The sequence below is a fragment of the Oryzias melastigma genome, linkage group LG19 (genome assembly GCF_002922805.2).
Source record: "Oryzias melastigma strain HK-1 linkage group LG19, ASM292280v2, whole genome shotgun sequence".
In the NCBI taxonomy this organism is placed as follows: Eukaryota; Metazoa; Chordata; class Actinopteri; order Beloniformes; family Adrianichthyidae; genus Oryzias; species Oryzias melastigma.
The window spans coordinates 9,519,559-9,545,825 of record NC_050530.1 but is presented as its reverse complement, the minus strand read 5'-3'; the positions used below and the strand labels follow the sequence as shown (position 1 = coordinate 9,545,825).

The window sequence follows — 26,267 nt, the reverse complement described above, 5'->3', positions numbered from 1 at the left end:
TGTTAACATTTTTGGCTAGTATGCTATTTACTGGGGTTTTTAGGCTAATTTAGAGTTTAGCTTCTATTTTAGCAACAGGCTAACGTTTTTGACAAATTTTGTTCACTGAGGAATTTTAGGCTAATTTGGAGTTTAGCTAATATTTTAGCAATATGCTAACGTTTTTGGCTGATTGAATATACCAAGGAATTTTATGCTGGAGTTCAGCTAGTAATTTAGCAACAAGATTACTTTTTCGCCAATTGGGCCTCTACTAAAGGTTATTGCTACCACAAACGATTATTTTATTAGTCGACTAATCACCAATTATTTTTGCCGATTAGTCGACTAATCGGGTCATGTGCAAAGTAGATGTGAAGCACACATTTTAACTATCATTAGCTTTATACTAACTACAAATTAGATGTATAACATTAACTGCAATAATGCTAGTCTAAATTTTGGCTGAAGATGCTAGTCCTGACAGCTGAAAATTCTGGAGTTCATAGCTAAAATTGCTGAAGCGTATAGCCAGCTAAAATATTAGCTAAACTCCAAAATAGCCTAAAAACATAAAAAAGCCTAAATTAGACAAAATTGCTAGCTTGTAGCTTAAATATTAGCTATATTCCAAACTAGTCCAAAACACTTTTAAAAAATCCTAAATTAGACAAAATAGCTAGCATGCAACTGACATATTACCTAAACTCCAAAACAGTCTAAAATACAAAAGAAATCCTAAATTAGCCAAAATAGCTAGCATCTAGCTAAAATATTTGCAAAACTCCAAATTAGCCTAAAAACCTTAATAAATGCCAAATTGCCCAAGAATCTAGCATAATGCCATTATAATTTTTAACTTTACTACACTCTGACTCCAGATAACATAAAGTAACGACTAATCGACTATTAAATTAGTCGTCGACTCTTTTAATTGTCGATTAATTGTTGATTAGACGACTAATTGTGGCAGCCCTACGAAAGGTAGGCTCCTTCTAGGTTTTGATCAATAGAAAATGAGCCCAAATGTCTCTTTTAATGTTAAACGTTGCCGACCCAGGGCTAGTACAACAATAGGATGAATCTAAATTGTCCAAACTTCCTTTTTTTTTAATTTCCAGAGAAACATGACGACTAGCAAACTCTTGTCATCTTTCATCCTACACCTCTGAATTGCCTTCATTTTCCTGGGCCCCATAAATAGGCTCTTATTGTCCCATAAATGGCTCCTTTTGGGGTGGGATTTATAGTGAGGAGTGGCAATCGGGCATTCAAGAGTGGGGGGTATAAAAACCCACCTTTTGATGTCCTCTCTGCCTTAACAGGCAGAGCAGACATGCCTACCCATATGCTGCACACTGCGCCGCAGCTGCACACTGCGAGCGTGTGACTCCCTCGCACACAGGCACATTAAAAGATAAACTGCTCTGCTGCTTTCATTCAAGGTCATGAGAAGCAACAGCCGAGCAGGGTGGTTCGCGTTAAGATGTGCCACTTCCTCGGCTGTAATTAAAGCGGCCCATGCAGGGGGTCTCTTAAAATCTTGTTTGTTTTTAATCTACACCGCTGATTATGACCTATTAAAAACAGGCTGAGTGCGGCGCAATGGAACAACTTTAAATCATAAAAGTTGTGGGATTTTCTTGCCTTACTAAAAGCTGGTGAAAAAATGGGCGATGTTATGTCACAAATACAAAGGCAGGTATATTCTTGGGATAAGAACATACATAATGCTACAACTCAAAGCAGTTTTTGGGTAAACTTTTCATTCATCTATTTATTTTCAAGCTCACAGATTGTCATCAAAAGTTGAGTTAATTTCCAAGCGATTTTTAATCTAAATCCACAGTATTAGACATGCAAAACAACATTTAACTTCCACATTTCTCCTAATAACACTTATTATTCAGTTATTTATTTACATTTCTTTAATATTTGTATCCACTAAACGAGGTGTTGTATTAATTTAGATTATTTTAGGAACTGTATACTCCAAAATGTTGTGAATTTTTGTAATTGCATAAGTTAAATTAGCATTTTGAGTCTATAATAAGCTTGGAAAGACATTTCTAAGAGTTACATTTTCACACAACTACCAACATTTTCTTTAAATACCATCATATTTGGCAACATATTAGAAGAAATCTGCTGGAATATAATCATACGTCTCGCCAAATTTAACATACACAAATATAAATATAGGAAGACTTGTGCAAAATTTAGAATATTTATTAACAAATTCGAGTCATATTTGAAATCAATGAAGCTCATTAAGAAACCAAAAAATTAAAAAAATATGATATACTAAAAATGTATCTCGTGTATCAATAGTTATGTGATTTTTTATTATTTTGCTCAGATCTATTTTATTAATAATATTAATTGATTCAGTTTTTGTTGTTTAATTCTGCAATTGCACCCTCTGTTTGATTGTAATAATGTAAAAACTCTGTTCTATAATTTAAACCCATGTTTTGTTTAATAGTGTATAAATGTTCAATGAAAAAAAAAAAAAAGAATAAAAAAATACTGGAAAAATATACATTTTTAAAATAGGAAGCTGAATTCCCACACCATGGTGCTACCACCACCTGCTTAATGACTATGTAATTTAAGGATGATCCAACAATGTTTTTGTGATCAGATGGTGCTGATGCTGCTGTCTCACTTCACCAACGTTTACACAGTTCACTTCTCAATAATAATCTCTCTATCTTTGATTCAATCATTTACTGCTCCATCACCTTTTTGCCTTTCCGGTTGTTTTTGTTCAGCCTTCTTTGTGCCCACTTCTTTTTTTTCCGCATTGTGAAGCAGATGAGCCAGGTGATATTGACACAGCCCCGCTGTATGCCAGTTACCACGGCGATGACAGGTGGCTGCCCAGGTGCACGAGCAGCTGGGAGGCTTTGGAATGTGTGTGTGTGGACGTCTTTGACACAGGTATCTGTGTGTATTCATGCTTCTGTACGACAGAGACGGAGGGGAATGGGACCTGAGTGAAAACGCAGGTGTGTCCGTGAAGGAGGGAGCGTGGGAGAAGAGGAGGAAAAAGCGAGCAGTGAGTGTTTTTTGAGGGGAATTCCAAAGATCCACTGATTCCGATGTGCCTCTGCTCATTGTGTAGATGTTCATCAGTGACTCAGTCCTCAGAAAAGTGAACATAATTGAGTCAAGAAGGGAAACCATAACAGGAAACATGCCGGAACCCAGAAAAAAAGTCAGATGACATCAACGTTGTGAATCAGAGCTTTTAAAATAAAACAAAAATAATGAGATGAGGAAGAAAAGACCTGACACAATGTCAGAAGTATGTCTTGATTTAACTGAATTTGTATTTTATAGGTAAAACTCACGATACCACAGCGCGTTCCTGCTGCAGTGCACCTGTGAGTCAAGAACAGATGCTCCAACCTCACTCCTTTCAAATAGCCTCTTTCTTTTCCTCTTCCTCTCTTTCGCACCCTCCGTCTCTTCTGGGAACATTCCAGTCTTCTTCACTCCTGCACCTTCCCCCCCATGCACCGGGAGGCCGTCGGACCATCACTCAGCACTTGGTGATTACTGGCACAAAGGGGGCCTTGGTGGCCCTGGGACGTGGCTGCTCGGCAGGCACTGCCACTGGGGAGTGAGAGTAGAGGAAAGTCCCCCCACCTTGACCGGCTCCTCCCAATCCTCCAGCCTCTCCACCCTACCGGATGATGACAACTCTGTCAGTGTGGATTGTGTCGGTTTAGGAGCAAACATTGATAAAAGGCATGCCGCAGCACCTCTGTTAGTCCACCCGCCTTTCAACCTTCCCACCGTTTGTCACTTTAAAGTAATTTTGGGATTCCAGTCTCTTTCATGCTCTTGTCACTTTGCCAAAAAATCTTTTTTAGTTAAAGAATTTGGGCTTAAACTCCATGTGTCAAAGTCAAGGCCCGGGGGCCGCATTCGGCCCATCGGGTAATTATATCCGGCCCTCCAGAAATTTAATTTTTTTGCTATTAATTGCGCGATGTTATCTTGCACTTATTTCTAACTTGTATAATTTTGACAAAATATATTTTAATGGAGTGTAAAATATTGAAAGTTATTTAAAGCTTAAGTTGATTTATTCTGTAATAATATTACTTCCTTTTTATTATTCACATTTATTTAAAAAGTTACGGTTTTAAAGTTTTTAAAATTGACATGCTAGCTTTTTGGACTATTTTGACATTTACTAAGATTCTTTTTTTGCTATTTTGCAGTTCAGCTAATATTTGCATGCTAGCTGTTTAGGCTAATTTAGGGTTTTTCGGTTTTTAGGCTATTTTGAATAGTAGCCATTTTTTCAGCTACATGCTAGCTGTTTTGGCTAACCTAGTTTTTTGGGTTTTTTTTTTTTTGGCGTTAGCTAATATTTCAGCTGGCTTTTAGCTTCAGCCTTTTCTGCTAATGTTTTCAGCAGCCAAATTCACATTACAGAATTTACACTAGCATCATCAGAGGTAATGCTATATATTAAGTTCATAATTATGTTAAAAAGTTACAGTTTTAAAGTTTTAAAAATTGGAATTCTCCCAGGTTTTTTGACTACTTTGGCATTTACTAAGATTTTTTATGCTATTTTTGAGTTTAGCTAATATTTCAGTTACATGCTAGCTATTTTGGCTAATTTAGGCTTATTTTTCTTTTTGAGGCTGTTTTGGAGTTTAGCTAATATTTACATGTTTTGACTAAATAAGGCTTTTTCAGTTTTTTAGGCTATTTTGAATCGTAGCTATTTTTTCAGTTACATGCTAGCTGTTTTGGCTAACCTAGTTTTTTGTTGGTGTTTAGCTAATATTTTAGCTGCCTATTAGCTTCAGCCTTTTCAGCGGCCAAATTCAGCTTACAGAGTTTACACTAGCATCATCGCAGGTAATGCTATATATCTAGATCATAATTATGTTAAAAAGTTACAGTTTTAAAATTTTTATTCTTGAGACAGTCATCTATAATTACATTTGATATAAAACCTTTAAAATAAATGGAGTGTAGTTACTTGCATGAAGATCAAAATCAAAGTGAAAGTTGAGGCCACGGACGTCCAATTGAGTGATGGTTGATCCGGGGAAAGGAAGGGCATTTTTGTAGGGATTCTTCTGGGATGGGGGGCAATGGTGGTGCTGCTGGCACAGAAACAGTCTCTCTTCACGGTGAGGGAAAATGGGCGCCAAAGAAGGGGTGGGAGGGTGCAGGCTCTGAAATTGATTTCATGCCGGAGTCCGACGCAGCCCGAAGGAAGAAATAATACGTGCGTGTTTTAGTTTTTTTTCCTGTGAGTGTGTGAGGAAGAGTGTGAGCACACAATGGCAGGAAGAGAGAAATGAAGAGGCCAGAAGAGAAAGAGGGAGGCCACCTGCATCAAAGAGCGTGGATCTGCATGACAAAAAGCACATTGCTGTTTTAGTGCTGGCTCCAGACAACACCACAAAAAAAGCATGTTTTGCTTGTTGTTTACGGATTCTTTTGGTTGCTCCTTTATTTTGTGGGTAATGTTTTGTGCAGATTTTGTTTTTTCTTTTGAGGAAAAGGGGGCTTTAGTTGGCACTGGTGAAGTTTACATATATTTGTCCTTTGGATGTCCACAAATGGCCTATTCTATAAAATTATAACCCTTAAATTTGATCAGATTGTAAAAAAAACTAAAAAGATTTTCCAATGTTAGCACATTACTGCTTCATTCAGGTCTTGAGTGGTCTGTCAATCAGTTTAAAAACTCCTGACCTTAACAAAAATATGACTGAATAGCAGAATTCAAGTCAGAAAAATCTTTCCAGCTGTTTGATAAATGAAGACTTTCCTCTACTACTACACTCTCTTTGGATTAAATATTTCAAGTGGCAACATTCAAATTCCTGATTTTTTTCTTTTTTTATATTTTCATTAGTTTCCACAAACGATTTTTTGCAAGCACTGGCCATTGCAAGTGGAATTATTCGTTCTAGATTTCTATGTTGTGAGCAGTTTCTAAAATTGAACAGAGGACTGTCTTTCTAATGCAAACTGTGTCTATTTAATCTTCTTCTTAAAGAACGATTTTTACCCTTTGTGAAACGCAGAGATCTTTAAGCTTAGAACACATTGGACATGTGAGTCGTGTTCAAGAACATGTTAAAAGCGAGTTATTTAACTCTTGAACAAATGTTTTGTGTGTAGATTCCGAAAACAATTGTAGCATGAATGTGAAGTTTTGAATCTTGAAACGTACATTTACGTAGACTTTTTATTGGAAGCGGCCACCGAGGGCGACGTGAGCGTAGCTTTAAAAACACATCAGAAACTAAATTTGATTTATTCTACTGTACCATCAATTAAAAGTTAGACTGTTTTCTTCTTCACACTTTTTTTCTGACAAGATGTTCAAATGTACAAGAGTTACATTCCGTTCATTTTAGGTACTCTCAAACTCGCATTATGATATATGTGTTTGTATGGTACATACTAGACTAAATTTTCTTTTAATTTCATGGAAAATCTCTCGATTTGCTTATGAGTGCTTTCAGAAAATCTGTAAATTTTCGTACTTTTCAGTAATCAATTATTTATGCATAGAACGGCCAGTAGGGGGCGCACAGGGCTTAATTTTACACATTCAAGTGAATGAGGAAACAGCTCGTTGCGTTTTCTTTCTTCTCCTCTCGGGTAATTATTCATTTGTTTGGAATATTTCTTGAGTCTAAACTGTCAGTTTGTTCTTAAAGTGTCAAAGAATGCTTTTGTGTGATTTTATGCTTAAGGGTTGAAGAAAAGTATATTAGCTTATTCGGTTATCAAGCACGTGGCTGAACGGCGTGCACCTGCCATTTTGAAGGAAGCGCCGCATGAATTGGAATGTTTAGCCATGTTTACTTACAAGCTTTTTTTAACATTATGAAGTGTTATTTTCTGAAGTGAAAATATTATTTGAGGAAATGCTCTCAACGAGAAAACAGCATTTTCTTTCTTTCTCTCACAAGAGCAACATTTGGAGGGCTATGTAGAAGAATTGTATGCATTTCATGGATACTAGAACAGTTCTGCGCTGTAGACCGTTAACCTACAGCGATAGCTTTATTCTCAGTCATTTAATCTTTTGCAGATCTCCTTCTCCTATGGGGTTTAATGATGTGTTACACCCTCTTCCCACCACGCTCTTACTTTAAGACCTTTCCCTGGATCTCCTCTTCCTTCCTTTTCCTCTTTTCCTCCATTCCTTCCCCCTACTTGGCATCGAAAGCAGCATCTCTTTTAAGGCACATGTCAAGGGAACTGTCTGCTGCTTTCAAAGGCTTTTGTGTCCGGCCTTTCTTCCACCTAATTTGGTTTCCCTAAAACACTTTCCCATACCACTGCTGTCTCGCCCCCTTTTCTCCCAAGCTCTCTTCTCCTCTCACCTCTCTTTATGCCTTAAGCTTTCCGAAACATATGTTTCCAGGGAAAATGATGATAAGATTTTTCTTGAACCTCACGTAAGAACCACATATGCACAATTTTAAAGATTGTGATCCAAAATTTTACCCCCAAAAAGTTGCCAAACGATGATTTTATTTGGTTAAACAGAAACATTTTCTTAGAAAACAAGTTTAGTGCAAAATGAATCCATCATGTGATGCTCATCCAGGACATCAAGTTTGCTGGGTGCCCTCTTCCCATGACTTCCCTGGACGTTTCCCCAAGGAGCTCCTTGTCATGGCAACGCTAACCGAACAGTTTTTTTCTGGAAGCAGACAGTTAGAGGAAGTGTGGCCTCAGAAGAAAACAATGTACTTATTTGTTTTGTGGGACAGATGTGGAGATTATATGATAAAACTTTTACAAGCAGCAGAAAGTTGGCAAGAGAAATGGATTTTCCTGTTGAGTGTAGGTGACGGTATTCATTTCTCGCATGTGCGTGCAACATTGCCATGTCCTCACCTCGGGCGGACACATGTGGTTTCAATCCCATCGTACGGACGAACACCTTCACTCCATCCCTTCATCCTTGTATCTCTTGGTCCATCCCTTTAGTCTTTGCTCCCATTTCTGAAAAAACACAAGTCCTTTTATGTCTCTCAACAACATCTTTTTCACCTTGTTTTGCCATTCTGCTGTCCATCTCGTCTTCTTCTCTTTTGTCTCTTGTGATCCCTGTACTTGTCATCCTGTCTGGAGAAAAATCTTTGAAATATTTTCCTGCACAAGTACTTGAGTGGAGGATGTATGACTCGCCTCTCGCACCCCGTTGCTTTGAGAGCGTTGTGCCAAAACATCTCTGTTTTCTCCAGAGATGGGAGATTTTGTCTGTATGTCAGTAGTGATGCTTGTGTGTGATAAAAGGAGCTTTTTGGAGAATTTTGTGCTAAAATCAACTTTTTTCTTTACCTCCTTGTAGATTGGAAGTTCATACAAGTACTTTTCTTTGACTATTTTGAAGTTAAAAACTGAATTTGACGTGTTGTAGAGTAAATAATAAATAAATAACCTTGAGATGGCAAAATCCAGGATGGTTTACAAAAGGTTTTACAAATATCCTGACTTCTTAAATGTCCTTAAATGGTTGATGGTTATTAAGAGTGATATAAAGCAAGAATATTATTGGCCAAAGTCATATCAAGTACCCCCTACCCAAAAATAAAACATGAAAGAGATGTGCAACAATGGAAGGATTTCGAAGGAGGCCATTTGCTTCTAATTGACCTACACCTTTTCAGCGCAGCCCCCTGGTTAGGCATGGCTGGGTTCTGAGTAGCCCCCATGCAGCATCTCCATCCTATACTGGTGAATAGAAGAGTTCTCCCTGTCTGAACTTCCATAGACACACAAAGCCTTGTACCTTTGGCCTGACAAGCAGGGGAGAGTCTGTTTTTGCTGTCTGAAGTCAACCAACCATCAAACTGCTCACAGCTGGGGCCCGAAGTCATGAACCTGAGCTGGAACAACTTCAAAAGTGGCCTTTTCCAGAGTAACATCAGAGATCTCAGAGGTGGCGAGTATGCACGGATTCAGAATTGTGCTGAAATACCTCCGATAAATGTCTGGATAACATCGTGGAAAACATCAACAAATGGATTTTTTAAACTATTGTTAAAGGGCGGGACATAAAGAGTTAAAAGCCCTCTAACATTTTCCACAATCACTTAACCTGATGTCTATTTGGTTTTCAAATGACGCCACTTCAAAGAGTCACATTACCACCCTCAATTATGCATGAAACCATGACACACGGTTCCACCCAAATGATTAGAAGAGCTACTTTTTGGACCTTCAGCCGATGAAGAATAAGTCTGCACATAATATCTCAGTCACACGAGCACATTCGCCACATTTCCCTGTCTGACTGTTTAACTGAGGCCTCAAAGTGAGAAATGGAGGGATTTGTGTGTTCAGGGGGGGACCAAAGCATGAAGAGATGGTGATCTGACAGTGTTTTGATGGCCTCAAGCTGGAAACAATTTGGAGAGAGATGAATATAATACAAATTCCTCCGCGTAGTAGCAGCGCCGTGTCCCGACCAACCTGATCTGGCCCATCAAGCTCACCCCTGGAAACTCACACCTCCTCCCCCCTTCATACCTACAGTTTTGGCATGCTCCGCTGTCACTCAAGAGTCCCTAATGCATTCTGCTCAATGTGTCCACAACTGTGCGTATAAGAGAAGCGATGTTTGAGTCAATCGTTTCATGGCTAAGAATGACATTCGAAGGCCCTGCAGGAGGAATCAAGTTTCCCAGTACCTGACGCTGTTTTGTCTCAGCAGATTTCACCAGAACCAATCTGAGAAATCCTGTGGTGACTCAGATCCTGTCATGGAGTACTGAGGATGATCAGAAACAATCACTTTAAACAGAGTAAAAGTAGGACATTGTTGAGAGTAGGCTGTAGTTGAACACAACCTCACATTGCCTTGGCCTGTGAGCCATTAGTGAATCATTTGTTTTCTTTTTGATCAAACAGGTAATTTGTGGTGAGGATTAACAAAGATCATACTTAGCAATCATTGGACTAAAACAAAGCCGCCCGCTCCAACTTCATCATCCAGCCTTTGTTGTAAAGGGATACCCTCCACTTTTCAGAACCACTGAGAAGCATGACTGACCACAATTAGGCCAATTAAAGCCAACTTGAATGACTGGGACAAATTGATGTTCAGACGGGCAGCTGGCATGTACCCTCTGCATGCTTCTGAGGGACCTAAAGAGGCATCAGAACTTTATACAGAACCCAAACAATGAAAAATGTTTAATGTTTTTTTTTTATGTCAAATTTATTTCAGTTGTCACCATGAACCGTGTTTGGATGTAAGCCATTTTGACAGTTTCCACAACAAGCTGAGAAAAGGGCAGATCAAGGTAAGTTATGGGGTTAATACAACATCTAAAGCAGTGATGTCCGCAGATGATTGTGATTATTATCTTGTTACAAAACTAGGGTCCACATAAGGTTGTGTATTTGGACAGGGGATTTCAAATTAGTCTGAAATATCTCGGTCAAATTAGACCAAATTGTTTAAAAAGTGACTTACATGGAGAGTATTTCATGAATGTAATTGCCTGATTGCTGAAAGTATGTTATCCTGCAACTTTATTAAAGTAGGATTTTTGGCATGCTTCTCCTAGTGGAACTCAGCCATCAAGATGCAGTCAAAAGTACTTTGTAAAGCTCTCCTTGTTAGAAGTGGGTTATTACTTTTGGTACCAAAAGCTATTGTTGTTTGTTTATAATTAATATTTTTCTGAAAAAAACCTTCCCATAGGAAATGAATGAAACCAAGCTATTACCCATGATTCCTCAAGACCTTGAGTAAAGTGCCTGTTTGATCTAAAACAGGGGTGTCAAACTCAATCGCACCCCAGTGAACATTTCAATGTGGGCCCCATATGGCTTCGCTTTGGTTGGCCCCTCGTGGGTTTGACTGCGGGTTCCATGGTGGCCCCAACTATGTTGGCCCACACTGGCTTGAGTGGGCACTCAGTGGTCTAGCTAGCTGGGCAGAGGGGCCCTCCAACTCGCTACGCTGTCTGCTGGGTAGCTGGTTAGTGTAGGGAGCCAGACCACTCAGTCCCCACCTACGCCAGTGTGGGCAAACACAGATGGGACCACCACGGAACCTGCGGACAAACCCACTTGGGGCCCACCACTTCAGCCCAAAGGTAAACCATATGGGACCCACATTGCAATGTTTGCTGGGGGGCTCAAAATCCAAAACACACCTTAGGTTGCTGCCCGAACAGGATAAACATTTATTGAACACTAAAACATAAATTTAAAAACTTTAAAACCATAATTTTTAACATAACTATGAACTAGATATATAGCATTACCTGCAATAATACTAGGGTGAATGCTGTAAGCTGAATTTTGCCGCTAAAGATGCTAGTGCTGATAGCTGAAGATGCTGAAATTGATAGCTAAAAATGCTGAAGCTAATAGCTGAAAACACTGAAGTTAATGAAACGCTGAAGTTGATAGCTGAAGTCACTGAAGCTAGTAGCTGAAAACGCTGAAGCTGATAGCCAGCTAAAATATTAGCTACATGCCAAATTAGCCTAAAAAATCTTTAAAAAAAAAAACCCAACTTAGGTCGGCGCAGTGGTTAGCGCTCTTGCCTCACAGTGAGAAGGCCCCGGTTCGAATCCCGGCTGGGACCTTTCTGTGTGGAGTTTGCATGTTCTCCCCGTGCATGCGTGGGTTTTCACCGGGGACTCCGGCTTCCTCCCACCGTCCAAAAACATGTTTCATAGGTTAATTGGTGACTCTAAATTGCCCCTAGGTGTGAATGTGGGAGTGGATGTGTGTGTGATTGAGGCCCTGCGACAGACTGGAGACCTGTCCAGGGTGTACCCCGCCTTCGCCCATCAGCAGCCGGGTTAGGGTCCGGCACCCCCACGACCCCGAAGGGAAGAAGCGGACAAGAAGATGAATGAACGTAGGTTTGGCAAAACAGCTGAAAAAATTGCTAAACTTCAAAACAGCCTAAAAAAATAGAAAAAAGCCTAAATTAGCCAAAACAGCTAGCGTGTAGCTTAAATTTTAGCTAAGCTCAAAAATAGCCTCAAACAATTGTAGTAAATGGCAAAATAGTCCAAAAAGCTAAAATAACGCCAATTTTTTAAACTTCAAAACCGTAACTTTTTAACATGGTCACAAATAATAAAAAGGCAGGAATATTATAACTTGAACCTTAAATAACTTTCAATATTTTACTCACTATAAAAATATATTTTGTCAAAATTATACATGAGAAAAAAGCGCAAGATAACTTTGGGATTGCCGGATCCAGACCCCGGCCTTGACTATGACACGTGGTCTAAAAGGTGTCTAGATGCTGAGGCTCTTGTTACTGTCAAAGCTATTTTACTGTCAAAGCTATTAAAAGCTATCGAAATAGCAATGACAAACTTTGAATTTGCTTATAAAACCACAAATTGTGGTTAAATATTGTTGGAGCACTTCCGCTTAGAGCTCAGATGCAAATTTCTAATGAACTTCTGCTCTGCAGACACTATGTCCCAGAAAAAAGTCACAGTTTTTTCCAAAAAACTGCCACTAGGAATGCTTTTGAAATGGGTTTAAACATGATTGAAGTGGGTCTTAAAAACTAGCGTTGAAGTGTGGCACACTTTTGATCGTTGTGTGCTTGCATTGGTGCTCTGCTGTGTTGAGTCCCATCCAGGACTGATCTGTTGTCACTGCTGCGCAGGAGCTGCAGGTGTCTCTGTGCGCTGTCAATTGTAAGTCATTTATTTTTCCCAGTAAAATGCTTTCAACCAGAGTTGGGTTACCACAAAGAAGCCCAGACATCTGATAGAGGGCAGGAATGTCTTTTCACATCAAACAACATCTGGCCATTTTCATATCTGCAATAAAAATGGGAATAATAAGAGATTGGAGGACACTTGATAATGGATGATAAAGTAAAGAAAGGGAGTAAAGAACAAAAAAATTGAGTTATTATAAAGCACCTGCTACTGTTTTATGTGCTAACACATAGTGCCAAATGTGTCGCCATGGTAGAAATACCAACATTGTTAAAGAAAGCAAATTCCAACTGACTACAATGGTGAAAATTCCAACTTTATATAATAAATAAAATAATTTGTGCATAATCAGGAGTGTTTTAAGTTTTCTTCCCTCAGGTTCACCAATCCAGAACTTTATTCTACATTGCCCGACTGCCTGTTTATTGAGTTGTCTGGAATGAAATTCTCACAAAATGCCCATTCAGTCCCAATAACAATTAACAAAGCATTCAAATATGACAAAAACAGCATGACATTTTAGAAAACAAAAAAAAGAATTCCAGAAATCACAACGTAAATAGCAAAAACGACTAAAATATTTCAGAAAATTAAAGTAATCTCCAAAAAACAAAATTAAATGTTAGAGAAACGAAACATGACGAGAAAATGGAAAAAGTAGGAACTATGTGACATCACTATCCAGTATCGTCATCATCCAATCAGTGATGTCGAATTTGCAAGTTTCTGTAAAAATGAAAAAAAAAAAAAAAGAAAACGGCAAAATTAATTGTCCAAAATTAAAATGAAATGTTAAAAAACGAAACATTAAAAAGCTGGAAATATAAGGTGTTATGGTATTAAATCATCATCCAATCAACAATGTCCCATAGTATCTACTTTTCCAGTTTCTTTTTTTTTTACATTTCATTTTGTTTACTGCAAATTACTTTTGTTTTTACATGACATTTACATAATTTTACAGCAGGAAAGTTTCCCAATAGCCTTTTCCTTTGTGCCTATCATGACACTCTGTGTCTAAATGCATTTCATGCTTCATTTGTTCTTCCTTCCTCTCCGTCTGTGACTCGGGGAGTGTTTTCCTTAACACATTGGGTGTGACTCTGCAGGCTGTTGGGGCCCAGTCCAGGAGCAACACCCAAGCAGGCACAGAGAAAAGACTGTTACTGAAACAGTGGGTGCACCTGTGGAGAGCTGGACTGATGTTAAGTCTCTTAGTCTGTATAAAATCTTGACAAATGACACGAACTTCCATTGCCAGCTCCTGTAGGCAGCTGGAGTGCTGGCCCCTAAACCCAACTCCTGCTGCTTTTACCATTTCTTTTTTATAAGTTTCCATAACTATTGCTTAAAAATGGTTGCATTGAGTGATTTCTTAAATATTCCAAATTTCTTGTGCTTATTTATAGTCAAGTATTTTTAATTATGATACTTTTTTGCTTCCATATCTTTTACCTCTGACTTTATTCTTATAGTGACAGTATTCCTCCTAAAACTTTCACTCCAGACAAGCTGACATCTAGAACTATATTTGTTTAAGAAGGTAATATTTAAGTTTTATTTATATATCGCCTTTCTTTCTCAGACAGACATCACAAGGTGCTTCACAAGTTAAAAACGTCAGAAAGGTAAAAATATAAAAGATAAAAACTTCCAGAATATGCAATTTTCAATTGACAATTCAAGATGCAATTCAGGCTTTGAATATGAAATACATTTTGTAATTTTGAATTCAATAGTAAAACATACAGTTTATATGACAATTTTAAAAATACTATATTAAATTAAAACAAAATCAATTACGTTTTAAAGTTTCATGCTATAATTCGAATGACAAAAAACTTTATCTTGCATTATAGCAAACAACAATTACATAATAAGAGTAGTTTTCAGTTTTCTGCAGGTAATTGTTAGCAGTTTTAGCGTATTAAATTAGGTTGTATTCTTTTATAACCCGATTGTTCTGAATTACATCATAATGGTTGAATACTAATGGATTTCTCTAGTATGTTAATTGTTGTTATTTCAACTGAATGTTTTTTATGAGTAAAAATAAAAACTTAAAAGGAAAGCCTTGTGATGATATTTTTACTTTTAGGTAATCTAACTTTGTGAGTTATTAGTAAGTTGTAACATCCTTTTCTTGTCTTTTAAATTGTAATTTTGTGTCAATGTATTGTTTTTACCACACAGCAAAGGAGAGAAAAAAGAAAACCGTTTTAACTTTCTGGGTGGTTCAAGGGATTTTCCCCAAAAACATGCTAAAAAGAATACATTATTGCACCACTAGATGGTTTTTAGTGCAGTTCTAGCAGTTTGAGGGACGAATAATAACAGTTATGTTTGTGATTTCAGTTCAAACCTGAATTTATGTTGAAAAAAAAGACAATTTTTTAAATGCAGTTTAGCTGCAGCCCCAGAACGAGAGCCATGGCAGGTGCTACATTTCATATATCACCTCTTGTTATTGCTGGGTGGAATGTCACACTATGTTATCAGACATCACCTGATAAATATTCCCCACCAGGTTTTGCTTATAATCAGATAAAAAGTCTTTGACATGTACCTTTTGGCAGACTCAGGCGGAGTTCGCGATGACGAGCCTAAACAGACCGACTGTTCATTTACTGCACAATTACTGCTGCCCGCAGAAAGACAAACAATCTGTATTATTCTTCTCAGTTTTGGAACAACAGTGTACAATGTCACAGCAGGTTTGTTGTTTAGAGTTCCATTATGCAAAAAGCACCAGGGAGGGAAAGGAGCCGCTTTAGGAGCACGGTATTCCCTAAAAGAACTGGAGGCCAAGTGAAATCGAGCCTAATTCCCTGGAATGCTGCTTTCGTCTGGACATGTCGATAAAAATAAAGCTTATTGTGATTGTGAGGGTTCGGCCCCCAGCTAGAGTAATGAAAAGAAAACTGGCAGCCCTCCCAGCGGGCAAAGCTCACCTTGCTCCTTGGTATTCACATGGATGCATGAGAACAGGAAGGAAGTGTGGATTTCTGCCGTGTATGTGTGAATTATTCTGGTCATAAATTGAGTCTTTGTTTTGACAGCCAAGTAATCATATATTATGTAGAATGTTATTTAAAATATTTAGTCATACAATCTAAAAATAATATTGATATTATTTAGCTTAATTATGATCTAATTAAATTTTAAATGTAAAGTGGCAATAAGTTCACAGTATAATTTTTACTGATCTTTCTATTACTTTTTCATCCTCATATTTTTCCGTATTTACAGTAGATCGAGAAATTTTGATGTATTCATGCAGAGAATTCTGTTGGTTTCAACTAAGAAAATGTCACAATATTATGCATAAATCCTGGAATTAAATGACATTCATAAGTAAAAAACAAACTTCTCCGGCACCTGAGCTAGGCCCACTAGTGGGACCAGATGAGCTGTTGTGATGTAAAGAAGGCTCATTAATTCAGTCTGAGACAGTTTGATTGACAGCAGTTTAAAAGGAGAAATACTCAGAAATGCAAAAACAACATGATTTCTTTTTACAGTTGTTGTCTTTTATAAGAAAAATGTCACACATATTGAAAAAAACTAAAAAAACACAATTTTCCTTGGAGGGGGACGGCCAGCACATAGTATCAAAGTTGTAGATCAATTGGTGAACCTGTAGACTGAAAATATTCACACACATTTTTTCCTACGGGCATGCTGCGGGCGACAGGCCATAATGAACACCTATATAACACAGAAGGGTAAGTAAGGGTGAAGAAGGTGAAACACTGGGGTTTCCTTGGAAGAATCTTTTGTTGCTACCATTTCCTAAAGTCCAACAAAATGGTTTCCAGTATTACCAACTACTTCAATCAACCCGAATGAATGAGAATCTACACAGAGGTGGCACCAGTCAAGGCAGAGAAGCAGGGAGCACAGGAATGCAGGCTCTCTGTATGTTTGTCTCCAGCAGCTGGGCTTGGCTGCAGGTATGTGAGCTGGAATATTCAGAATGGGTGGAGGTCCCTGCCATCTGCTTGCACGTTTGTGTGTTCAGGCGTGGGAGAAAAGCTGAGGGAGAGCAGCTCACACCAAAGTAAAAGATGTCAAGACAAATAGACGGAGAGGAAGAGAGAGTGGAATCCTGGTGTCAGAACAAAGTCGAGGAGGACTTCAAGTAGAAGCTAAAAGACCAATGGGTCCAGTTTTATCTGACAACGATTCACTAAAACTGGCAAAATTAGTTTGACTCTACTCCAAACATAAAATAATAACAGTTTGGAACTAAAGGTCTGATCACTTTGGATTATTGAAAAAGACAAAAAAAATAACGTTTGAGGCCAACGCAGCAGGAGGGAAAGTGTCAGCTGAAAAATTGCAATAATTGAAGCAGCACCAATTATTAATCTTTCAAAGCATAACTTTGAACTGCCAAGAGAAAAAAAGGGGGGTTCTGCACACCTTCATAAAGCTGCTGTGTTCTCCGAGTCTGTCTGTCGACATGGTGATTGTGCCAGGTATAAATGTGAACACACACAGCTTTCCATCTTTTGACGGGGGCGGAGGCCCCTTAATTAAAACCAAATGTTGGCATTTGAAACTGGAAAAAAGAAGAATGATCAAATAAACAATGCACTAAATATAAATAGAGAATCACACAAGTGTAAAAAAATGTAATTAAAAGTTAATGTATAAGTGCCCCTTTTATAGAAACCCAAATCTATATATATATATATATATATATATATTTGGCACAAATCTGCTTTAAATTAGCTACCTGTAAATAATCACTCAGGTCCATATAATTCTGGGCTAACAGCTACAAGTCAGCGTTAATAAATCTCAGAGTAGTTTAGTTGATCAGATTCTGCAAACAGCTGCTGAAAAGTCATAACCACAGCGGTTATTGTGAGACCGCTCTCAGACATGTTGTGGCTAAAGCACCTTCTAATGACTGGAAGCCCATTACAGCGCTGGAGATGTATAATGTGGAACCACAAACCAAGAGGTCCTCTGGGACCTGCAGGAGGGTATTGTTATCCAGTCGAGGTAAACGAGTTACATACATTTAAAAATTAAATCTTGCTTGTTTGTCTTTTTTTTTTCAACTGGAACCCATTGACTTCATCTGCTTTTTGCATCTTTCCTGTTTTCCTTTCATTAAACCCGTTTTAGTTTAAAAATGACACAAAGATTCAAAAGTCTTTCTTGAGGTTCTCTCAGCTGGTTGGTATTAGACTTGCTTTTTGTGTGGCACAGCAGCCCCTCATACCAGGAGGCCCGTGAGCCCGGACTCGGACAAAAACTGTCATTTGTAGGACTTCTTTTGCGCTGCTGAAGAGGGGATCGAGTTGGATTACGGAGGCGAGCGCCTCTTTGTGATGCTGCGTTCAGGTCGGCTGTGTTTTTGATTATGTGCAAAGCTGCTCTATCTGTGTGCGAAATGGTCCTCCTTTGTCTGAGGGCTGTGTCAACACAGGAGCTTTGGTATATGAAGGTTCGTGTTGACTTTTCAAAGCATGGATGTGAGAGGGAATATAGAAAGAGTTCATGCACAGGTGGGCCCTGGTTCAAGGCAAATTATCCAGCAGAGGAAGAGGCGATGTTATTTTGGGAAGGATGCAGAATACTTATGTGATAAAAGCAGAGGCGCCCCATTCATTAAAGCCTTAGTCACGAGCAATCGTTCGGGGGTTGACCCATACGGGTTTTAGGTTGGCCGTGGAGGGTCATAAAGGAGCAGCCGCATCTTCAGGGGACAGCAGGTCTTGAAGCCACCTTAGGGGATATCATGATATCTTGATATTTTCAAGAGAATCTGGCTACAGAGAAAAAATATGGTGCCCGAAAATTAATAGCCCGAAATCCTTGCTGGAGCTGGCCGCAACAAAGATATCATTTTAAGATTTCCCTTTTGGCATTTTTTCTCTCTTATTGACCCTTTTTGCCTTTTTTTTCCCTCTGTCACAGAGAAAAAAAAAACGGCATTTTAGCGGCTCTGATCAGCTGATTCACGGAGAAAAAAAACAGTTACAGTTTATTCTCATTCAAATGCGTAAAAGCTAATAGTTCTGAAAAGAAAATATCATTTTAAAAGGGTTTTCTAAAGTTTAGGACATTTCTGCTTACGCTACCAGCGAGAGTTACGATTTCCCGCTTCCGGCTATACATTATTTCTGGCGCCGCCAGAGGCCCCTCCAAAGGTTTGCCTATTTTTCCTCCTCAGACAGTCAGTTTCCACCTGTAAGACCTTACAACAGCCCAACAGCAAGTCATAAATATAAATATATGCTCAAAGCGTTTAAAACTATCGATTGTCCTGAATAATAGACATTCATATACATTATGTCGCGTTTTTATTCCAGTAAATCTGAAGAATACTAATATCAAGTACATTTGCAGCTGGTTTAGCCAATTGAGCTTCAGTCAATCGAGTTATTTATTTTAAACTCATCGATTTCATCATAATCAAGATATTGAACCACACAAACATGCATCAAAGCAAAAACATTGAAAAGACAAAAACGAAACTTCTCCTTAATCGAGAAAAAACTTTATAAAAGGCCATATTAGTCGAAGTGAATTTATTGGACAGAATTTGCAGATTTTGGGTGGTACTTTAAATAACAATCATTCACCATAAAAAACAGTATTAGGAAAAGAATAAAACTTGACAGGACTGAAAACAGATCCAGGATTCATCCATGGTTGGTTCACAACATCATTGGCAAGCTCCTCTGGCCATTAAAGCTACACTCGATCATCTTTTGATCTGTTGTGAAAGTGTTCTTTTAATTATGATTATGCCACTTTCAGCCAAAATCAAGCAACTTGTGTTGTTTTCTTGGACGTAGTCTGCAGAAACTAGAAATTTGCCTATCGGAGAAAGTCTTTAAAGAGTTGATCCTCAAAATCTAATTGCAAGTCATTAACCAACTTTCTTCAGATTTATCCTGTGAGAAATATCCTCTTTCTTTAACATCCTCTCTTTGGTTTACTTGTTCACATGTGAGCAAACCCAGATCCGTGTTTTCGTGTAGACCACTGCTCGCTTGTTTGGTCCAGTCAAGGTGAGCTTTCACACCTGCCCAAACAAAACTGTAAAATCCGACAAATCTAAGTGTGGTCCGAACCGAGCAGCTACAATTTAAATTCTTCTTTGAGAGATGTTTCAACCCAAACCCGGGACTTAACCTTTAGAAGGTAATCAGTGTTATCTTCATCTGGACTGCACAGCTGGAACTCCTCTGCACACAGCCACAGCCTGGCTGCAGAAACACAAAGCATGGAAGCTTAAACAACGGCACAAAGTCAAAATCTTTTTTTTTTGGGGGGTAAAAAGAGTTGTTTTTATAAGCAAATATTTCTCGATTTAACAGTTAAGTAAAAGGACAAACCCATGTATCTAAAAAAAATAAAAATCGAATGTTTAATGTTAAGTAGACAACAAACGACCTTCCTTTTCACCGTGTGTTAATGTTTAATCTGACAGGATAAAGAAGAATTGGAAGCTGTCATGAAGGAAGCCAGAGCGGTTTTGCCTCCCTGGTTGGAATGTGAGCTTTTGAATTCAACGGCAGTGTTAGCCTGAGGTTGGGATGCCAAAGCAAATCACAAAAACATTGTTCTTTTCTTGTATTGATCCCACCACACATCTTGTATAGCTTATAGTGAACTATTTTTTGCCCGAATAATGGCAGAGCAAAATGTGGTTAGAAGGGTTTAAAGCTGGTACTTATGCAAGATGTCATCAAAATAACTTAAGTATTAAGCAATATATGACTGTTTCTATGTTTTTTGCTCACAACGAGGCTATTTTACTCTTTTACTACCGTGTATATTCAAATATCAACAATATTTGACCTTTAATTGCTACATCTTTGAGGGTTTTTTCATGAGCTCTGGCCTCACTTTAGGGAGGTGTTTCCCTGGCCTGAAACTGCCCGCTGAGTGGCATCTTTCATCAAAGTGTGCCCACACTCCTCACCGGTGAGTTTATGTGGTTTGATTTGTGGTGTGCCGCCCATATTTTTACAGGTGCCGGTGTTGTTGAAGCAGGAGCCCGATTCCAAACACAAGGCCACGCTTGTCCAAAACTTCCTCTAGTGAACCAGCAGAGCAAGAGAGGCTATGATCTTGTTTAGGAAAATATCTACCTTTTAGATTTGTTCAGATTTGAAGAATACTTTTATGATATGACCGGGTGAGTGAATTCCAAGTCAGATGTGGTGCAGAATTCCGAGGGACATTGTGACGGGGGATAATGGGCTGGGGGCTGACGTAAGCTTTGAGGTCTCCGGGTATAGAGAGTCCATCATGCAGAACCATGTCCAATTGCAAAGCAGAGACCTGTTCACGCCAGAAGCTACCACCAACTTCAAGGGGGTGAGGGGTGGGAAGAGAGCAGATTTATGTGGAACTTTCTGCAGCTTGCTTACTGCTCTGCACCCCTCTTTTTCCACTCTGCTGTGCCTGCACTGTCACAGAACGGTGTAACATTTCCCTCCTCAGGTATGCCTCCATGAAGCTGGACTGGAGTCTGCATTCTGTCAATGGGAGATGATGAACTTGAAATAGAATCCTGTAGAAGTTAGAAGGAATGCCAAAATACCAAAACGGCCACCGTAGCCGGTCATCAATTCAATTCAATTTTATTTACATAGCCCAATAAACAATTGTCTCATTGGGCTTCATAGAGAGACAGAAGGTCAGTCATAAAATATAAACAATGACTAATTGCTAAACTAAATGGACTAAATTAAACTGGTTATCCGACCCTTAGACCCTCCCTCCCGGTAATAGACAACTCCTAAAAACAAAAAATTGGACAAACATGGAGGACTGATGCAACAACTCATTAAAATGTGTTCAGATGAATGCAGGCTCATTAAAACAGTCTTTAACGTGATACACATTGCTTTTTCCAACTGTTTTTATGTCATAAACACTATACTTCGTAGCCATGGCGTCCCTGGTAGCCGCCTTGCAGCATTCCTGTAACAAAGTAGCAATAAAACTTGTTGAACCTCATTTAAAATTGATCAGCGTAATAAGAACTTTGAATAAGTGAACAGTCCTAGTAAGGATTTTCAAACCGCAGCGCCTCCATTTTCTCTCGTTTCTTTACCTCGCCCCTTTAACTGCTGGCCAATGACTGAAGAGATCTTTAGTCACGTGGTTTTGTTTACAAGCTTTGGTCCGGAACAGAAATCTCCGGTAGATCCCTGTCCGAATACAGACCAAATGCAAGGTTTAGGACTTGTTTCAGGAGAACAAATCATTTTTCCAACGTAAATACACAAGTTTAAAATTGCATTTCTGAGTTTTTCTTTATTCAAATTGTTGTGAATCAGTTAATAAAATAAAAAAATTGCTTCCTACTCCGAGCTCTCAGATACGCCGAGGGGACGACGTAGCTCCGCCCTAACAGTCCCGCCCACAACTCAAATTCTGATGAACTCCTGTCGCTCTGGAGAAACTATGTTGTATAAAATGACACAGGTAATTTGAATCAGGCTGAATAATTATTAATCATTGGGAATACTTTTAGATTACATCAAAATATGATTAGAGTGAGACTTTGATACAGATGCAGAACTTGAAGAAATTTCAACACCTCCATATATGTTTGGATGATTTTGAGGTGTTAGTTGCCTTTTCAGTTTGGTTATACTGTTGCCCCTGAATCTGTACAAATCACGCTGTGATAGTGAGTCAAAGAGGAAGGTGGATTTAGTGTTGTGTGTCCTAAAATTCAGACACAAGTCATCTGATCAGTCTTTCATCTGGTCAGCAGTGATCAACAGTGTGCAGCTTGGGTCAAAGGGGAAAGTTCAAAAACTTTCACCCGAGCAAAGACATTTCCAACCATCACGCAAGATAAAACACCGAGTACCAGCAGCTATACTTACAAATATATACTTTACATGTAAAAAATGAATAAAATAAGCTGCTTTTCATGTAAATGTGTTCTGTTTGTGGCCGTTTAGAAACATGTTAATGAGCATTTGAGACATATTTGTACATAAATATGTATTTTAATTGTGAAAGTGGGCAAATACAGAACTAAGATGTGCTCTATAGTTAAATTCAAAGTTTTTTTAGATGTCTGAAGGTTAAATAAACTAAAAATAATATAAAACTGTTATAAATAAATTTCAATTCGGGTTTTTTAATCCACACTTTGCCTAATTCTGTTTTTTTTTTTGTTAGAGAACTGATGTCCTCAATAAAATAATGAATCTAAATATACATACTTTTATGCATAAGGCAAAAACTTGACATCTTAATCAAAAAGTTTGTCTAATTTCTTGTAAAATTATATCTATTACACTTGATATGGAAGACAAACTAAGTAATTATTCATTTTGGTTATAATAAAACCATAACATGCTTAGTTAGCAGATTTATTTCTCATTTCAAGGGAAAATATATGATATGGTTTAATATTGTTGTAATATCACAGTTGATATTAACTAATATCCCACTGTTTGCTGCTAGTGTGTATTTGTTTGATCAAATTCGCACAAATTCTCATGTTTCCTTTGATGCAAACATGATTTAAGCCGCTTCTGATTCAAACTTTCTTTAATTTAGCATCTTCCTAAAAGCAAAAAAGAAAAAATTAGGATTTTTTTTTTTTGTTTTATTTGTTTATTTCATTTTACAGCAATAAATAACTTCATTTTTTTGAATTTGGTGAAAATGAAAGGGGAGAAAAAGAAGAAAACTTATTATCTATGCCCTATTTAACAAAACATATATAAAAAATAATTTATAAATATATAAAAATACAAAATAAATACATGAAATGGTTGGCAAAAGCAACCAAAGCTTACCAATAAAAAGAAAAACATTGGAATAATTGGAATAAATAGTAGTATTTTTAAAGATATTTCATGGCCGTAATGCAGTAATATTATAACATTTTGCAGATAATTCTGTTTCCTTCAAGTCTAGTTTGTTTTAAGCTACGGTAAAAGTAGGGATATTTATTAAAATTAAATGTCTTTAAATCAGAGTCAAGATAAATGTTAATTTTTAGCAGAAAGCATCAATTTAATGCAGATATTTACAAAGTTGTTCATGAATTAATCCACTTCTAACTTTGCTCCAGAAGAGAATTTGATTCATTATTTTTGGAACTATCAAGGGAAGACAGATGAAGTAGTCGATGATGACCAACAACTCGCTCTAGACAACATAAAAAAACAGCCAAAGTTAATCTTATTTGAGCTCGTCTAGCATCAGTTTCATGATTCCCAGCGGCACATGAACTCTCCAAGCTTAAGCACAGGATGTGGGATTAAAAAGTGGAAAAAGAATACCTTTATTTTAGAGACATTGGACCTATAGGAATGTAGACCAGAGAGAGTCTACGTCTTGTGTGCCATGCCATCTCTCTTGTCATTTCCTGATCACTTTCCTTTTCTCCTCACCCCGTCTGCCCTCTTTTGTTTTGACTCTTTGTCTCTGTCTGTCCTCACAGATAAGTGGCCATCCCTCACCTTTCACATGATGTCACATGTTTGCAATCAGAGTGGGCCTTTGCAGACAAATTAGGGCAGTTAACGTCCACCGGAGATCAGTGCAGAGGCGGGGAAGCTGTTGCTAAATGTCACCAGATGCGGCCTGAAGTGGATCGGCTCACTTTTGCACAGAACCTTACAGTGTCCTTGAATAAAGATCTCAGAAAGAGGCTCGCGGCCAAAGAAAAGAGACACATTCTTACTAAATTGATGTTTTTATGGCTAAAATAATACTGCAGGTGCTGTTCAGTTTGAGCAAATGTGTTTGTAGTAATGTCAAATTTTAATTTTAAGCTCTTTAAGAATATTATTTTAATACATTTAGCACAGTTTTTTTAAACCTTGAATACACTTTTATCTTTATTTTATCACGGAAAAATGCAAACTTATTTGTTCATTGCAAATAAATTAATATTTATTATTTAATTAATATTTAACAAATATTAAATAAATGAACATTTTAGGTACAGTTGTTGCTCTCATTGCTTTCTATGGCTGAAAAAAATCTTTATTGACGGAAATGTCCACATTTAATAAAGAAAATATGAAAATATGATTGTGTAAATTAGTATTTAGAGAGTGTACTCTCTGAATACTGGAAGGGTGGTAAATGATACCAGCAGAGTGGACCTGTATGCACAATAATCTGAAGGGCTCAATATGATTTTCTTAATTTTTACAAGACTTAAAGAAGCTTTTATGGATGATATCTTAATCGTTGTAAATAATGTCACCAATATTGATTTAAAAAATGTTTTTGCAAGCTCTGAAGGAAGCATTGTGGTGGTTAAAAATGTTGAAAATGCCAACAAAATGTAAAATTTTAGGTAAAAAAATGTATATTTAGCTAATTATTTTAATTTTAGACAAAACAAAAAAATCTAAATAAAGTTTAATCATGTCTAAAGAGAAGCTGCTGTGTTGTTATGTAGAAATTTTCCCAAAAAATGGGGAAACAAAAGTGAAAAAAATAATTGTAATATTTTCTGTTTTTTAAGCTGTTGCACATGAACGTATGGTTTCATGTGAGCTCCATCTCAGTAAATGTTATGCAGTTTGGCTGATGATTGAAATAGTACTTCTAAAGCCTATCTGTGTGCGAACCCAACTTTACTGCGGACCAGCCACCTCTCTGTGACCACAGACCACAAACCACAGGCCAATCCGTGTGTGAAAATGAAGTCTCATGCTCCCTAAACGGCTTTCAGACCGTTTGAGTCGGATGAATTCTGACGTTGTCGCGTACTAATATACTTTATCTGTCAAGAGGAAAACAAGTCGACGAATTGAAGAATACTTTTGAAGTATATTAACTTTCAAAATGTTATTTTTGAACATTTTTACTGTAGACTTGAGGTCTGATCATCTGAATGTGTTAAACACATAGAGTACTTTATTTAGTAGTACTATTTATGAATAAATTGGCATATTAGCATAAAGAAAATTTTAAATAATTTGAAATTACTCCAGATTGTAGCTAAATGATAAATTCCTTTTATGTTTTATGATGGTGTGTCACAGAAACCCAACTGGGTTTATTCAAGTTGGTCACACACCTCTGTTAAAATAAATAAATAAATAGAAATAAAATATAGTAAGGAAACAAATAGTGAATTTGCGATAAAGAGCTACGGTAGTTGAAAGAACGTGAACACGGGAGCTAAAGGGTTAAAGCAGACATGTCCAAAGTCTGGCCCCTGGGCCAAATCCAACCCATGTTTAAATATGAAACCACCCGCTGGCTCCTTTTATAAAATCAATAATATGCAGCCCCAAGAACTTAAAAGTGTATTTACAATTTCTTGATGTGGTCGGCTAAATTATGATCATGTTCACCGTGAAGAGACACTATGAGGCGAGACATGCTATGTATGACAAGCTAACTGGGAACGAATAGTAAAAAAATGGACAAATTGACAGGGATATTGGTAAAAAATTTATTTAGATGTTTATGTTCTGTAGAAATAAATGCAAAGTATGCATTTGCGAAAAAAAAAAAAAAAAAAGTTTATTGAATTTGTTTAAATTTTAGGTTATTAGAATTATGTTCCCACCGCACCAAATCTGG

The 26,267-nt window shown here is 37.6% G+C and overlaps 1 long non-coding RNA gene across 1 annotated transcript; it reads left to right on the top strand.

The window, feature by feature from the left end:
* Window positions 1-6,564: 6,564 nt before the first annotated feature.
* On the top strand, window positions 6,565-24,952 carry LOC112153980. Its single transcript, XR_002920575.2, has 5 exons — window positions 6,565-6,633; window positions 10,223-10,298; window positions 20,164-20,263; window positions 20,588-20,660; window positions 24,160-24,952. It is a non-coding gene; the product is annotated as an uncharacterized LOC112153980 (long non-coding RNA).
* Window positions 24,953-26,267: the final 1,315 nt, after the last annotated feature.